Source organism: Lithobates pipiens, unplaced genomic scaffold, assembly GCF_037356315.1.
Source record: "Lithobates pipiens isolate NorthernLeopardFrog02 unplaced genomic scaffold, aLitPip1_a1.2 Scaffold_16, whole genome shotgun sequence".
NCBI lineage: Eukaryota > Metazoa > Chordata > Amphibia > Anura > Ranidae > Lithobates > Lithobates pipiens.
The window spans coordinates 309,207,938-309,224,785 of NW_027507748.1; the positions used below are offsets into that span (position 1 = coordinate 309,207,938).

At 41.8% G+C, this 16,848-nt stretch overlaps 1 long non-coding RNA gene across 1 annotated transcript in view; it reads left to right on the forward strand.

Annotated features, from left to right (window-relative positions):
- The first annotated feature begins 913 nt into the window (after window positions 1–913).
- LOC143982684 (uncharacterized) overlaps window positions 914–16,848 on the forward strand; it is a 39,782-nt gene continuing 23,847 nt past the window's right edge. Inside the window, exons 1-2 of the long non-coding RNA XR_013274499.1 lie at window positions 914–1,011; window positions 4,419–4,539. This is a non-coding gene — a long non-coding RNA (uncharacterized LOC143982684). The remainder of the gene's footprint in view (window positions 1,012–4,418; window positions 4,540–16,848) is intronic.

Here is a 16,848-nt window from a genome sequence, read left to right on the forward strand (position 1 = left end):
GGGGGGGTGGATGTGTCAGTGTTTTATTTAGTTATTTATTTATTTCAATTTTAACTTTTAAATATTTGTTAATTTTTTTTTTTTATTATTATTTTCTCAGCCCTGTTTGGGGGGTGGGCTTTTGGGAGATAATCAGGGGTCTAAACAGACCCCTTTATATCTCCCCTTTGTGACAGAGAAAGGGACTAGTGACACAGATTCCCGGTCCCTTTCTCAGCAGCTACAGCTCCACTGGAAATTAATAGACAGGTCCTGACAGATTTGGGACAGGGGGGACCCAAGGGGGACTTGCATGGAGGAGGACACAGGGACCAGTCAGGAATGATCATGCGGCGAGTTACAAGCAACAATCTCCCTGCATAGATTTCAGTAAAGCAGCTGAAAGCCACAGGGGGAGGAGAGAGGAGGAGACACAGCTGTCAGCTGCTTTATTGAAATCTATACAGGGAGATTGGTGCTTGTAACTCACCGCACCGATCATCCCTGAGGGTGCTTGTAACTCTCCCCACTGCCACACCAGTAATCCCAGGCTGCCCAGTTTTCGGGTCAAGTTTCAGAGCATTTGCACAAGTACAATTACTTGTGCAAATGCTCAGTATTGGCACAGATACTGATACTAGTATCAGTGCAACCCTAGTTTTGTGAGTATAAAGTATATAGGCACCTTTAAACTGAAGCAAACACCCCTATGCAATTGTGATGGGCAACATAGAACCTCAGCAGATTCTCTTGCATATTGTTTCGTAGGGATCAAGTCTGTTGTGAGTATACATTTTCATGCAATATCAGCATGCATTCCTGTTAGATTTAGTTTGCTAAAAAATAATCATGTGGTGTTCCCTCATGTCCGTTGCAAGGTGAAGAATGAGATTAAATGTATTTTGTTTAATTTTCTGATCTATTCTAGGAAGAAATTGATGTTCTAAAAATGCAAATAAATGCTTCAGCTGTGGATATAGGTAATCTGTCTAGACAAACTGAAGAACTGAAGACAGATATAAGCACAAATGAGTGAGTATGGTGTTTATCAGTGAAAGCAAAGTAAAAAATAAAGCTAATTATTCAAGAAATGTGAAGAAGAATGAACCCTGAGCCACACTAAAAATGCTACTTTGTGGTATAAAATTCACATTTACCCAAGTTATAAATTAATTATAAATTGACATAGAAAGATATATGTAAATGCACCTATCATAAGCATTTAAATACACCTTTGACTTTAGAAAATGAAAGGCTCGTACACACTATAAGAAAATCAGGCGAACATTTTCATCAAAATAATTTTCGTTCGATTTTCATATAGTGGGTACACAGCTTTCGACAGCCGATACCAAATCGGTTCTGATTTGCTGGGAAGCATTGAGAAAAATTTAAGGAACATTCGCCAGATTTTCTTACCCCAGTTTAGATACAAATTCCAATATAGATCTGTGAAGCCACTGTTTTCTCCGTCCATCCAAGTTTTATCCTAAGTTGAGCCCTGATGAAGCAGTATTGGTGTTGCCCCCCTAATTGGATTGGCTGTTTTACATATACTTTTACAACAATTAAAATTACTGTATTCTTGGACTCTTTCACCCAATTTTTGTCTGATGCTCCTTTCTGATGAAACTTCTGGCAGATATCCAGTGGGCTCTTCCAGACCTATTGGATCACCTATCACAAGAACCGGTCTACCATCCTGCTTTATGGCCCCTGAATTTTAGTGCTTGGGTATTGAAGCCCAGGTCTTCAAAGACAAGGGTTTCTCTGAGTCAGTAATTCCCATACTTTTAAAAGCTAGGAAATCTAACTCTCGTAAGGGCTACCATTGGACATGGAATGCTTACTTCCTCTTATGCGTGCAGGAATGTTTCACTCCAGGAAATACTTCATGAAACAAATCCTGACCTTTTTAGCTATTAGTCCCAAATCAACATTTGGCCCCATTCTTTTTTTTCAAGATAGTTGTGCAGGGTGTCTCTTGTGTGGTACCTCCTGTGACCAAGTGAGATTTCAGTTTGTTTCTGTTGGTTCTCCAGAAGCCGACTTTTGAACGTGTTAGGGATATTCACCTTTCACTCTTGCTCACAAGGTTGCCTTCTTTGTCACCATCACTGCTGCAAGAAGAGTATCTAAGAGTAGTAGGCCCTCCTCCCGTACTAAGGTCATTTTGGCCTCTACCAATATGTTTTCTTCCATCTTTTTGTCTGCCTCCCGTACATCAGGACATTTTTCTTCACTGCCTGTTCATGCTCTGAGGGTTTACCCCTCATCTAATGCTTCTGTTTGAAAGACTGACTCTCTTCTTGTCATTCCTAATGGTCCCTGTAAAGGGGAATAAGCTTCCACTTGGACCCTCTGGGCAATCTGAATGTAAGTGAGAGTGGGTACCTATAAAAATCAGGTACTTGCTTCCCCCCCCAAAAAAATAAAGTTCCCAAAAAAGGAAGGGGGGGGGGCAGTCCAAAAGTATATCTTCAGCTTTTGGGTGAAGTTCCACTTTAAATCTTGGACAACATATTGCTGAACAATAAGAAGCTGCCCAGATCACATCCAACACACGTGTAAGAGCAGGCACGGTTTGTCTGACCCATTGGTGAGGTGGCTCACCCAGGGGGCACCTTTGAGGCCAGGGTTTTTTTTCACCAGTGCCTCAGGAAAACCCAGAAGAAAAAAAAATTAACATTTCCAAAAAATGTTTTATTTAATACATATCTTTTATGGCATTTTGGGTGGGCATGCAGGGTAGCATCCATTATTTTTTATTATTTTTTTCTGTTTGGGGGGGTTAAGTCCCTATTCACATATCGCATAACGGGAACAAGAGTTCCCACTTTTGATTTTTTGTGTGCAATTGTCACTCCATTATGCATGTCATGCATAGGATATCCCATTCACTTGAATAGGCGACCCTATGTGTGTTTGCTATGCAAATGGAGCTCATGCACCTTTTTAGATGATCAGCTCTTCATGATTTTTTAATGCTCGTTTGACCCTGATTGCCAAGTGACTCTGTCATGCCATAATGGCAGAAAAATTGCACTACGTTTGAAGTTCCATTAAGAACAATGGCACCCAAATGCGCGTTACACATTTTGCCGTGCTTTAGAATTGCGGACAGAATTACACTGATCCTGACAACAATTCAAAATCACCAAGTGTGAATGCAGCCTTAAGGTCTGCTTTAACCACTTTCAGACCGGACCAATTTGCTGGTCAAAGACCAGACCACTTTTTGTGATTCGGCACTGCGTCGCTTGACAATTGCGCGGTCGCGCGACATTGCTCCCAAACAAAATTGACGTCCTTTTTTTCCCACAAATAGAGCTTTCTTTTGGTGGTATTTGATCACCCCTGCGGTTTTTATTTTTTGCGCTATAAACAAAAATAGAGCGACAATTTTGAAAAAAACGCATTCTTTTTTACTTTTTGTTATAATAAATATCCCCCAAAAATATATAAAAAAACATTTTTTTCCCTCAATTTAGGCCGATACATATTCTTCTACATATTTTTGGTAAAAAAAATCGTAATAAGCGATTATTGATTGGTTTGCGCAAAAGTTATAGCGTTTACAAAATAGGGATAGTTTTATAGCATTTTTATTAATAATTTTTTATTATTTTTTTTTTTACTAGTAATGGCGGCGATCTGCGATTTTTATTGTGACTGCGACATTGTCGGGGACCCATCGGACATTTTTGACACATTTTTGGGACCATTGTCATTTATACAGTAATCACTGCTATATAAATGTAATGATTCCTGTGTAAATGACACTGGCAGTGAAGTGGTTAACCTGTGGGTGGCAGTGTAGGGGTTAAGTGTTCCTAGGGGTGTGTTACTAACTGTGGGGGGGTTGGGCTTTCATTTAGTGTACACTGATCTCTGCTCCAATCACATGGAGCAGAGATCAGCGTCACTAGTTGCTAGGCAGAATGAGAAAATGTTGTTTATACAGCATTTCCTCCATTCCGCCGCTCCGTGAGACGATCGCGGGGATGCCCGCGGCGATCGAGTCCGCGGGTCCCGCGACCGGACTCACGGAGGTCCCGACCAGCGCGGGAGCGCGCCGCCGGCGGCGCGCTCCCGATGGCACGGCGGCAACGAATATTGGACGTACATGTACGCCAATATGCCTGCCCGTGCCATGCTGTCGACGTACATCGTCGTGCGCTGGTCGGGAAGTGGTTAATGAAGATTCAGCCACGCAATTTCAAACAAAGAATATCCCCTCTAGTATTTCTTTTGAGAGGCTGTTCAGCTCCCAGAGGCCGCACAGATCTCGTTGGAATTTGAACAGGTAAATGTTAGACTTGTGGAGGGGTTTGGAGTTGCTAGGTCTGGGGAATACCCACTCTCAAAAAAAGGGATGGAAGCAGTGTGAGGTAGATACTGTGTTAAGTAATTGTTGTATGTTTTGTTTTACCTAACAGGTTAAAATATGCAGAGCTAAAAACAGCTTATGAAAAATTAGCCAAAGAAAATGAAGCAAACAAAATGGTTGAATTAACAAGAATCAACAAGAATTTGTCAAATTCACAAGAGAATCTCAAGGTGTTTCAATGATGTTTTTTTTATTTTTTGTTGACAAAGCATGTATATTCATGGAAATGTAAAATGTCTGCATATAACCTAGGAGCTATTCTTTCCAGCTTATACAACAACAATAGCATCCTTGGAAAAAGTTTGAATCCTATGAGACTCTTGACAGTCTTATACTTTGTGTGGGTTTATTTATGAGTGTATTAATGTAATTGATTTTATATATAAATGTATGTTATTTTGCTAGCAAAGGAGATCTTTTATAAAGTGGTCTTTAGGAGTGTCATCTCCAGCTATACACGCATTCAACTGTAAAATTAACATCCATTTGATTGGACAGTTTTTTTTTTATTCTCTATTTAATACCTTGTGCACTTACAAGATGTATTCCAGGAAGGGAGTATAGGCTGCATAATGACTTTACAGTATTGAAAAGGAACACAATAAAGACAGACAATATACATAGAGATGTATAGTCAGGGGATACTGAACACTTGACCCCTTCCAGGTATCCAAGAAAATATAACAGGAGGGGTATAACATTAGTAGATCTGACAAATCTCCTCCGATCCTGGCGCTACAACAGGTAAGTATTCTGATCCGTGTAAAGTATATCTTTTAACATGTATTTAATTGTGGTTCCTATCATATAAGGAATAAAAACCGAAGTGGAGGTGAACTCAGGAATTATAAAACCTGACACTAACACACAAATATATAGTATCACTTATTCCCAAGAAAATCGCAGCAAAGAATATACTATATTGACAGCGCTAAAAGGTAAAATGAGACAATCAGAAAATAAAAGTCAAAAAAGTTCATAAATTTGACCGATGTGCTGAGTCTTGAATTGTGGAAAGAGTGCTTCAATTAATATTCATAGGAAAAGAAAGGAGTCCATTTCCAAGCCATTCACCAAACTGCTAATGTGAAAAACTCTGTGCACAGTGACGCTCCCAATGGTAATACACTTACCAAAAGTATGAATAGATATAGGCACATCAAATATTCAATGGCTCCTGGATATTCTCAGCAATAAACCTTCAGTTAAGCCTCTCTCCAACCAGCACAATACGTTATCATTTCACATATGGAAAAGATCAGAAACACAATCCATAATGCAAACTGATTTTAATAAACAAACTTATGCGCACTCTTTAAAAACATACATACACAATAAAAGGCTCTTGTATCATATATAATATCACCAGCAAGGCTCAGTCTTGTCTCACCACAGTCCGGATATCAATGGTAACAAACGGTCTCGGTATCTGCGGCAGGTCCCGGGAAGACAAGCTGTCCTGCTGTGATGATGTAAAGCTGCACAGTCACGCCCATACGCGTTTCGTCATTACGTCTTCGTCTGTGGGCGTGGCCGTGCGTGTATGTAAAGTTTAGAGAGGCCGGTGGGACGATTGATTCGTCCGCCGTCCTTCCTATTTGCATAAAGTTTTTCATGCGGAATATTTTGCTGTTTTGACATTGTTCGGCATATATATATATATATATATATATATATATAATGTACCTAAGTAAGGTTATAGTATTATATTGATCGAAAAAGAACATGCGAGCTGAGAGCGTGGGATGGGGGAGTTTTATGTTTATCTTCTCTTTATATCCCACGTAAGAATGAATAGGTTGAATGGAATAATGCTTCCCTGAGCCTGGCGTGCTGTGATTGGTGAGGAGGCTGGCCGGGGGAGGGTTCCGCTGGCCGTCCGTCTCCCTATATATTTTGTACTAGCTGCGCCGCACAGCCACGGCCACAGACGAAGACGTAATGACGAAACGCATATGGGCGTGACCATGCAGCTTTACATCATCACAGTGGGAGAGCTTGTCTTCCCGGGACCTGCCGTAGATACCGAGACCGTTTGTTACCATTGAGATCCGGACTGTGGTGAGACAAGACTGAGCCTTGCTGGTGATATTATATGTGTTATAAGAAACTTTTATTGTGTACGTATGTTTTTAAAGAGTGCGCATAAGTTTGTTTATTAAAATCAGTTTTGATCTTTTCCATATGTGAAATGATAATGTATTGTGCTGGTTGGAGAGAGGCTTAACTGAAGGTTTATTGCTGAGAATATCCCGGGGCCATTTAATATTTGATGTGCCTATATCTATTCATACTTTTGGTAAGTGTATTATCATTGGGAGCGTCACTGTGCACGGAGATTTTCATACTGGCAGTTTGGTGAATGGCTTGGAAATGGACTCCTTTCTTTTCCTATGAATATTAATTGAAGCACTCTTTCCACAATTCAAGACTCAGCACATCGGTCAAATTTATGAACTTTTTTGACTTTTACTTTCTGATCGTCTCATTTTACCTTTTAGCGCTGTCAATATAGTATATTCTTTGCTGCGATTTTCTTGGGAATAAGTGATACTATATATTTGTGTGTTATGCAATTTTCTGTTATGATAGCAGCTTAAAACATAACATCTTCTTTGGAGTGCTGGGATCAGTGATATTTACTAAAAATATTTATCAGTGATACTTGTATTTAAAACCTGACACTAGTTGGGATCAGAAAGGCTGCATTGTTATTGGGAATGGCTAAAAATAAAAAAAGGAGGGGAGAAGGGGGAAAAGAGTGGTATTGAGTGGGCAAGAGTGAGGGGCAGAGAAGGAAAAAGTCCTCCTCTCCCTCAGCTTCTACTTCCCTCCACAAGGAGAACAGGAGACTGTCAAGAAAAGGTATGGTAACATTCAAGGTTGAGTTCCAAATGATTACTGTACTAGGGCCACCATTTCAAAGACAGAGTCAGGGTTTTGGGAAGAGCAGGTGTGGGCTGACCATGGCAGCCAGGTGTTCTTAAATTTGTCCTCTCTATTATATAGCATAACCGTTAGGCTTTCCAGATCCCTTTTTTATTAAGTCTAGTGAACTAGTGACGTAATGTTGGCAGGGAGGTCTGTTTTCAGAGATCAGGAATGAAAGCTCTGGCTGCATTCAACACATGGACAGTCAGTGAGTGTTTCTGTCGATGCAAAAACAACGTATTAAAGTATAACAAGTATCCCAGGGGGTCTGAACCAATGTCTACGGCTATCAATTGGAGAACTACATTCTTAACTCCCATCCAGAACTCTTTGTGACATCTCCAACACATCTTGGAAACTTGAGGACAGAATTTAAGCAATAACACAGGGACTCTGTACTATCTTCACAGTAATTAGTATCCCTGTTCTTTAGAAGCGGTTTGTAATTGAAGATTTATGGGCTAATCAAATTAGTCTGTCCATCTGGGCTTTCGTGACCGACACTTGTAGGTCCCTATTGTGAATATATTGAGGTTCAAAGTCTTCTATAGGTGCATTCTACAGTTTGTATATAGAAGAAAGGTGGAATACAAACTCACACTCTTTAAATAGTCATTCAAAGGGAGTCATTGGTTTGGTGTAGAATCCCAGGTCTGGGATTGATTGTAAGAAATTACACAATTGGTATACCTCCCATGAGCTGAGTGGAGGCTATAGCATGTTGCAGATATCATGCAGTGTCATCCAGCCACACTGGGTAGTGTAATGTAAACATCTCGTTCGGCCAGTCTAATCAAGACATAACAGCTGTCTGTTGTCCATACGTGGTGGAAATTCAGGATTTAGCAACAGTGACGTTAGTGGAGGAGGATAGAGAGAGTCCTTTTTGAGAGGTTTGATGAATAACTACAGTGGTGACACCAAAAGGTGTCCTTTAGGGAATCGGTAATGTTTTATTGGTACCCAGGAGAGAGCATATAGGGCCACTGGAGAGGAACACTGTTCAATTTGATCCCATAATTCGGATTGTGGCATTAAGCAGCAGGTTAGTACCTTGGACAGATATACGGCTTTGTAGTATTGCGCCAGGTCAGGAAGGTCGCTTTCTCCACTACTTTTTTTAGGGTGAGCAAGGTGAGACTCAACCAAGCCAATTGGTCTATAATTATTGCACTGCATATGGTCCTTTTTGGTTTTGTTATGAGTTATATCAGCCCTGAGCATCGAGTTGTAGGCACTAATGAAGTATGGAGAAAGAACATCTCAAAAGGTTTTGTAATACTTGGTGGGGCCTGGAGCCTTACCTGATTTAATGTCGGACATGGAGATGTTCAGCTCCTCCACTGTGATTGGGTTCCAGCTGTCTAATGAGCTTGCTGAGGTAGGAAGGCCTTTTTGATGATGCCAGAAAGAAAGCAATCAGAACAGTTTTTTTGGGAGGGAAGCTGTGGCTCATCACTATTGTGGTGATTTAAAGGTTTTAAAGGCTTTAGTAGACAGATTGTTTTAGAGACAAATATATCTTTATTGTTTTTCAATGTACATACAAGTATGAAATTAAAGCCACTTCAAGATGTGGAAATGTCTCAAACGCAATGTACAACCACAACAAGCAAATTACAATTTAAAGCGTTTTTTAACCCAAAAAAAAAAATCCTGTTCCCTTAAAGCATGTTGTACAGCACAGTGCTTGTGCTGTCATTTGGCCCCCTGTAATACCTGTCTGATCATGCCTGGCTATAACCTCCTACTCTCCTCCTGTATGCTGACTCCGATATATCAGGGCTGCTAAGCCCGGACGTCGTGGTCAGTGTACATGCCTCCGTCAGCTATAGCCTGCTATTTGTCTCATAAGTGCAATTCAAGCTGGTGCGGTGGCTAGCACAACTAGTGTCCCGCAGCCACCAAGAAGAAGACAAAGACGAGCCCATAGTGCCTTTCCTGCTGCATTTGCAAATCCTAATTGTGAACTCACCATTTCTGCAGCACCCATACTTCCCCCATTCACTGGCCAACCCGGAATTCAGGTGGAAACAGTTGATTTTACATCACTTGATTTTTTTAATCGCTGTTTTTCACGAAAGATCTCTATAGATCGCCGCTAATTCCCATTTGACCCTTGCCAGAGATTGGAAACCAATTACGGTTTCCGAATTTAAAACCTTTCTGGGCCTATCCCTCCTCAGGGGCATAACCAAAAAGAGTGAGTTGCGGTCATATTCACCATATGGCTGTGTTCTCTGCCTCCAGGACCAGGGCACGATACGAGCAGATCTTGCGGTTCATGCACTTCGACAATGAACTCTGTCGTCCTCAGGATGACCCTGTATACGATCGGCTCTACAAAATTGAGCCCCTTGTAAACCACTTCAACCAATAGTTTGTAGTCTTGTTTACTCCAGATCAAGTTGTCTGCATTGATGAGTCCCTGATTACGTTTTCTGGCCACTTGTCTTTCAAACAGTATCTTCCCAGCGTGCCAGATATGGGGTCAAAATGTTTAAGCTCTGTGACAGGGCGACAGGCTATACATATAGTTTTATGGTTTACGAGGGAAGAGCCGGAGAACTGCCCAGATCACATAGGGAGTGCTGGTAAGATTGTATGGGACTTGGTGTCACCCTTATTCGAAAAGGGGTACCACTTGTATGTGGACAATTATTAAACAAGTGTGCCACTTTTGATCACCAAATTGGAGCATGTGGCACTGTGCGATCTAATCACCGGGGCTTTCCCCAGTAGCTTTTAGATTCCCTTCTTGGGCTGGGGGAGAGAGCCTGCTTGAAGTGTAATAATTTGCTCACAGTGAAGTGGAGGCATAATCGGAATGTTTTCGTTCTGTCCTCCATTCACGCAGATATGGCGGTCCAAATTCATACAGCGACTGGTTTTGTGGAGAAACCCCTCTATGTCCACTAATATAACCTTAATATGGGAGGCGTGGACCTCAACAACCAGTTGTTGGCGCCGTACCTAATTGCCCGTAAGGCCAGATGCTGGTAGAAAAAAAGTGTCTGTATACTTATTTCAATTGGCTATGCTGAATGCTTTTGTGCTATACAAAGCTTCAGAATGATCTGGATCCTTCCTTAAATTCCAGGAAGATATCATTACAGCCCTTCTGTTTCCAGGCGGGGCTCTGACCCAACTTCTCAATCAAAATGCAGTAAGCCGGCTGCATGGGAGGCATTATCCTTATGTTTTCCCTGGTACCCCTACCCAACGAGCCCCCCCAAAGAAACTGTCATGTCTGTAGAAAGTGCAGATATAGATGTGACAACTGCTATTATTGTCCCTCCTGTCCTGACCATCCTGATCTTTGCATTGGTGAATGTTTTAAACGCTACCACACTTGTGGAGTTTTAGCATAGCGTACAACACTGCACAGACTAGGACACACATTCACAGGGTCTCCAAAGATGCCATCACATTTTGGGAGACCCGAACCTGGAACTGAACAGTTACAACCGTTACACGATCAGAATTTCCACCAACAAATGTTTCATGTGAGCTTGTTGTCGGAAATTCTGACCGTGTGTAGGCTCCATCGGACATTTGCTGTCGGAATTTCCGATAACAGATGTTTGAGAGCTGGATCTCAAATTTTCCGAACAATAAAATCCGTTGTCGTAAATTCCGAGCGTGTGTAGACAATTCCGATGCAAAAAAATTCCACGCATTCTCTGAATCAAGTACGAGACAGAAGCGATCGGTCTGGTAAAACTAGCGTTCGTAATGGAGATAGCACATTCATCACCTTTTAATGCAGCACATTCTCTTCTTCTTTATAATGCTAGAATAATGACATTGTTTTGCTGCTGATATTCACAGAGTTCTGACAAACTGATCTTTATTATTTCTCCTGATCTCCTGAATAATCTTCTTTTTTTTTTCTTTTTCGCCACCTCTCCAGAATAATGTTTTGAATTTTTTTTATAGTGATTTTTTTTTTTAATCAAGATCTCCTGATTTTCTTTTTAATGTTTTTTTATAGTGATCTCCAAAATATTTTTGGTCGTTTTGTGTGTCAAGTTACCACAAAACCATTATTTTATTATATTTTTTAACCTCAAGGAGATTGGTTGGTGTTAGTGTCCCTTGTTAATTTAACATTGTATTTTTGAAATGTACCTGTCTAATCACAAACACACTTTCCTTTTTGAAGTAAAACACATAGCCAAGTATTTGTGAAAAAAAATGATATTTATTAGGGGTCATAACAAAATAAAGAGGAAGACAACGCTGGATAAACTGTTGAACTTACTGAAGCCTTTGTACCCCAAGGCAGACATCAAAATTGGTAACCTGAGGAGTCCATTTAATAGGGAGCACAATCCAGTCCAGAACTCAGAGAGATCGGGAGCAGCAGCAGACGACATATATGTCCCAATGCTGCATCTTTTGCCAGACCAGAACGAATTTAGGCCATCACTATCAAGACTTCCTTGCACGCTTACTTCCAGGCTGTGGTGTTGGAGATGTGGCAGGAGGTAGAGGAGGAGTATGGTCCAACTCACATATGTGACTTTTTTTGTGAGTTTGCCCATCACCCCCTTATTTAGGGCTTGATAGATGACTTCCTCACAAATGAGGTGTTGGCCCACCTCTATTTCCTGCATTTTTCTGGCTGCCATGCAGGCATAGGCCTCTCGAAGATTGGGGGTTTGTTCTGAGGGCCACAGTAGCCTGCTGAATCAAAGAAACCGCTGACTCCTCCACGTTCCTCCCTTTCCTGGGCCTTTTTTTTGGAAGGCGGAGGGGAGAAACCTGGGATTCAGTCAGGCTACTGGGCCCAGCCACCTCCTGGCTGCCACTTACCTCCACCACCTCCTGGCTGCCACTTACCTCCACCACCTCCTGGCTGCCACTTTCCACAGCCTCCTCCTGGCTGAGACTTTCCACGGCCTCCTGGCTGAGTGTTTCCTGTGTATGAAAATGGGACATTGATGACCAAAAAGCTAAAACTATGACACACAATTTTGAGCTCATGACTGTTGTAAATTGAATGTTAACAAATAGAAAAGACTATCACCAGCATTTTTCATTCTTGTCCCAATCATTTATGTCAACAATTGTCTATTGATATGTAAACTGCTTTATTATTTTAGACATTAGTGATCAATAATAGCATCTAGTTAACATCATCAGTTTTTGGACAAAAAATATGTTGAACAATGCTATACCTGGCTTAAGCTGGGCTCCTCCACATCTTCCTGGGTGGAAGGCCCAGTTTGGACTTCAGATTCCTCAGCTGAGGTGGAAGGAACAGTTGAGAGTGATGGCCTGATTTCAGTCTGGTCTGACAAAAACTGCAGTCTGTCGTAGTACCAGAGCCTGGGGACATAAATGTCATCTGCTGCTGCTCCTGATCTCATGTAATCCTGGACCTTTTTGCGCTCCCTATTATACGTGCTCCTCAGGCCACCAATTTTGGCCTTCAAATAGGTGATGTCTGCCGTGGGAATCACCGGCTTCACCAATTCCAGCAACTGATCCAGCGCTGCCTTCCTCTTTATTTTATTATTATAAAAAAGGTGTTTCACCTGCCACAGACAGGGCAGCTCTCTGTATTTATCAGTGAAGCTAGAGAGGAAGTTGTGATCGGTGAATGTATCCATTTTATCTGCAAGACACAACACAAAACAAACCCTAATGTCAGGCTAAACTCTCTTAATGTTGTCCCAATATAGGCCTCAATCTATAAGCAGTATAGGCCACTGATGCCCCAAGTTAAAATTGTACCTTCATTAGTACGACCGGCACTTATGCTACTCCGTCCTCTGCTCACAGATTGTATTACGACGCACGCGAGTTCTGCTTTATATACACTGCGCATGTGTGAAACTCTGCCCATCCCTGACCTTCTTTCTAGTATATTCCCCACGCCTTCTCTTTCGGCACAGTGGGAGAGCACATGGCGGAGACACAGCAGGTGCATGAGAGTAGCAGCAACAACAAAAGCTCGGAGCCACAACGTCCCCATCCAGGAGAAGATTTAAAGCCTCTAATATGTCCTTTTTAAAGATGGTGAAGAGTTGGTGGACATTTTTAAGAGGGCCGATGATGCGAAGTATGGACCGTACCCAAACCCAAATGTGAGAAAGGCCAAGATCATGACTAAAGTTTTGAAAAGTCTGCACAGAAATTTTAAGGTATGACGATCCAAGGGTCAACTGAGGAAGCTGGTCAGACCTGAAATTGAGGGAGCACGATCAGTACAGAAGGATCAAGAGAGTGCTTCAAAAAGGTATTTTGTTGTGTGTTCCTATTATTATTATTACTTTTGTGCTGGTCCATGTGCTATTATTTAATGTTGGACAGTTTAAAATAGCAAGTTTCAAGTTTGTGGGCACAGTAATCGTTCGTAGTAAACATTGTTCGTTTGCCCACTGGTACAATGTTTTTGGAAGATGCAGGATAACTACATTTTTTCATGCCTATTTGTATTAAAAGAGATTTGTTGTCTAGATGGGTTTGTAACTATAATGAAAGGCAAACTTGATTCAGTGTAAGGAGAGGACACTCAGCAGCTGTTTACACATTTGGATGCAGGAGCACTAGTTTGGGACACTAGAACATCCTTTTTAGGGTGTCCCACACAGGTGCTCCAGTGAAAACTAGGGGTCTCTACATGTCTGATACTTTACCAAAAAAGGTAAGTATTCCAGCTTGGAAGAAAGGGAAAAAATCACGTCTTCAGCTTGGAACTCTGCCAAAACAGACAATTGTATGACACTTTCAAGCAGTTTCATATTCCTATCTCTTGCCTCAAATATCTGTGTGCTAAGTGTACCTTTTTTTTAATTCACATAGGGGAGAAAAGACTCGGGACATCTGAGGACACCAGGGACCACCCACCTCATAAAGAAGAGATAGTCCCCACACCACAACCTGAGGATGTGGATGGAGAGGTTCATGAAGTGGTTGAAATTGTGACCACAACAGGTGAGTGTCTGAGACCACAGCTTCAGGTAATAGATGTATGCCTGCATATTTCTAATACATGGTGTGTGTTTTTTTTTTTTTTTAGGTGATGTGGATGTTGTGGAAGAAGAAACTAATTTCACCAGTGCAAGTGCACACGTCCTCATCGGGGAGATCATGATGTGCAATCTTGATTTCGAAAATATAAAGAAAATCAACAATGATGTTCAACAAAAAATGAAGAACATCATTGATGTTTTAGGCAGAATCTAAAACACAAAAATTGTACCGTATTGTCGTGGAATTTGTTATTTTAAATCCAGTTTTAAGGTGTTTTAAAAGCCAAATTTTGAAGATGCACACAGTGTGTCAACATGTGCTATCTGCCATCACAGAATATCAAGGTACACGTTTTGTGGGTGCAACCCCTTCCTTGCAACTCAAGTAGGTGAGAGGAAGGGGTTTCACCCCTGAAACGCGTCCACTGATACCCCCTTGATGGTAGCTAGCACACGTTGACATTAAGCATGGGATCAGGAGGGAAATCCACATTTTGACTCCCCAATTTGTGTACATCTTCAAAATTTGGCTTTTACAGGGGTGACATTACCCCATCTGATGAAGGCAAGATCAACGCAGTTTTAACATACTAATGTCTGATATTGCCTTCACTTTTTCAAAGTTGAACTTTGTAAGTTCCTAAGTTGTGTATGTTAAGGTTTTAAACATGCTTTTTTAACCAAAAAAAGGATATTTATAATGTCAAACATAAAAATGTTATACACTAAAGATGTTGGTTTGTTCAAAAAACCTTTTCTAATGCACATGTGAATGTGCACAGAGTAAAATGTTTTATACTCAACAATGTGTGGTTTCTTCTTTTAATGCTCAATACCAGTTTTTGGAGTAAGTTGGTGTTTAGAGTGGCAATGGGGGTTATTTACTAAAAGCAAATCCACTTTGCACTACAAGTGCACTTGCAGATTTCCCTTTAGTAACCCCCACAGTGCTGTAAAATTGGTCCCAATCAGGCCATTTTAGGGACTCTAAACAATTAATTCATGGTGCTGAAAAGGATTTTTATTTTAGACATGGTATGGTACATAGAGAAACCCCACACAGTGGGAACAGAGCAATTACAGAATGGTATAACAAAGATTATCATCATAACAAAGTTTGATATGCATATAGTCTTCAATTTTCAAAAAGAAAACCAGGAAGTCTCTGCACCCTGCGCGTCGTATCTCCCCCCCCCTTTTTTTTTTCTTGTGTTAGTCCACATTATGCTACATTCAGGGAAATCCCAAAGAAATCAGAAAGAGAAGACAGAAAAAACACCAAGAAAAAAAACATGAATTTGCGCCAATAGGACAATTTTTTAGTATATTTGTCATGCAGTGCTTTATCAGTAGCTACCAAGTCTTCCATCGCACTAATTTCCGCCACCCTTTTTAGCCAGGTGACAAACGGCAGAGGATACATCTGTTTCCAGTATAGTGGGATGCATCCCCTGGCAGCCATGACCAAGAGAGGGAGAACATACTTTCTATACACCTTACTGGCAATGTTGTGGTGGTGTAGAAGGACAAAGGCCGGGCCCCTCTGTCGGCAAACTTTTGGTCAATTCTATGAACTTCGGTCCAGTAGGGCTGTACGAGGCAGCAGGGCCAAAAGATGTGGAGGAGGGAGCCGATCTCCTCCCCACACCTCCAGCACAAGTTTGAGCATTGGGGAAACATTTTGTGGATCTTCCCCGGGGTGTGATACCACCGGGTAAGCACCTTTAACCCCGCCTCCTGATGCTTGGCACAAATCAAAGTCTTTTAGGCAAACAGGTAGATTCTGTCCACCTGTTCCCCAGTCAGTTCCATCCCCATTTCCTTCTCCCAGACTGTGATATATGGGGGTCTGTTGTCTGCTGGTGGTAAAGTCAGCAATTGGTACATTAGAGAAAATGCATGGGATAGCGTAGACTGATCCAGGCATAGCCACTCAAAATTAATGAGCGGTCTCTGGAACAATGCTGGGGGAGGCAAAGATCCCCCAGCAGTTGGACTTTCTGCCAGAAAGATAATCCCGACCTGAGTTGGACATAATTTGACTGACCTGAGTCGGTCATAATCTGTTGTCTCGTCATCCAACTTCCCCCTGAGATATAGTTTTGAGCCTGTGATCGTTCTTCTGTTTTTAGTTACCGAAATCTGGGGTTGTGAAGTCCAGGGGTGAAAGCTGGGTTCCCCACAATGGGCAGGAGCGACGGAAAGGGGCGCTATTGAGAAGTCCTGAAAAGCTTTCAGGCTTGACCTCCTACTTCCCCCACTGTGGGATGGTCCAAGATCTGCTGGGATAGGTCTGCCTGACACCATGGAAGGGAGTCAAGTGGCACCCCCAAGACGTGCTCTACCTCCACCCACTGCTTAAGTTTACCATGGCGACACCATTCCAGGATCCTTGTTAGATGGCAGGCTACATGGTAAAGGCTGATGTCTGGGAAAGCCACCCCCCCCCCCCCCCCCCCCAGTTTGGGAAGTCTAAGGGTGGATTGCGCTTTCTGTGACCAAAGGAAGTCAACCAGGGTTCGATTCATCGTTTTAAGGAATGAGCTTGGGATCTTAATGGGAAGA